The sequence below is a fragment of the Etheostoma spectabile genome, unplaced genomic scaffold (assembly GCF_008692095.1).
Source record: "Etheostoma spectabile isolate EspeVRDwgs_2016 unplaced genomic scaffold, UIUC_Espe_1.0 scaffold325, whole genome shotgun sequence".
In the NCBI taxonomy this organism is placed as follows: Eukaryota; Metazoa; Chordata; class Actinopteri; order Perciformes; family Percidae; genus Etheostoma; species Etheostoma spectabile.
In genome coordinates this window covers 552,380-552,654 of record NW_022605585.1, presented here as the reverse complement: position 1 = coordinate 552,654, position 275 = coordinate 552,380, and the positions used below count along the sequence as shown (strand labels likewise).

Here is a 275-nt window from a genome sequence, read left to right as displayed (position 1 = left end):
ATACCACCTTACATGGTATATTAATAACGCCCTATTCCCCTGAACATGTGTAATTGCTGATGTAAGCCCATGAATAGGCCAACCAATGTGTATTTTTTTTTCTAAATAAAGATTAATAATAATAATAACATTCAGTGATTTGACAAATGCACTCCCACTTGCGATTTACTTTAGCTATTTAATTTCATTTATTTTTCGTTACAATTTATACACTTTAAATAAATTATAATATAAAATTATAGGAGTAATGCTGCCGCCTGCTCTCGTCCACTTTA

The 275-nt window shown here is 30.2% G+C and overlaps 1 protein-coding gene across 3 annotated transcripts in view; it reads left to right on the top strand.

Moving 5' to 3' along the window:
* The window catches only part of polm (polymerase (DNA directed), mu), a 14,115-nt gene that overhangs the window by 3,832 nt on the left and 10,008 nt on the right, over positions 1 to 275 (top strand). The gene's annotated exons all lie outside the window — the stretch shown is intronic.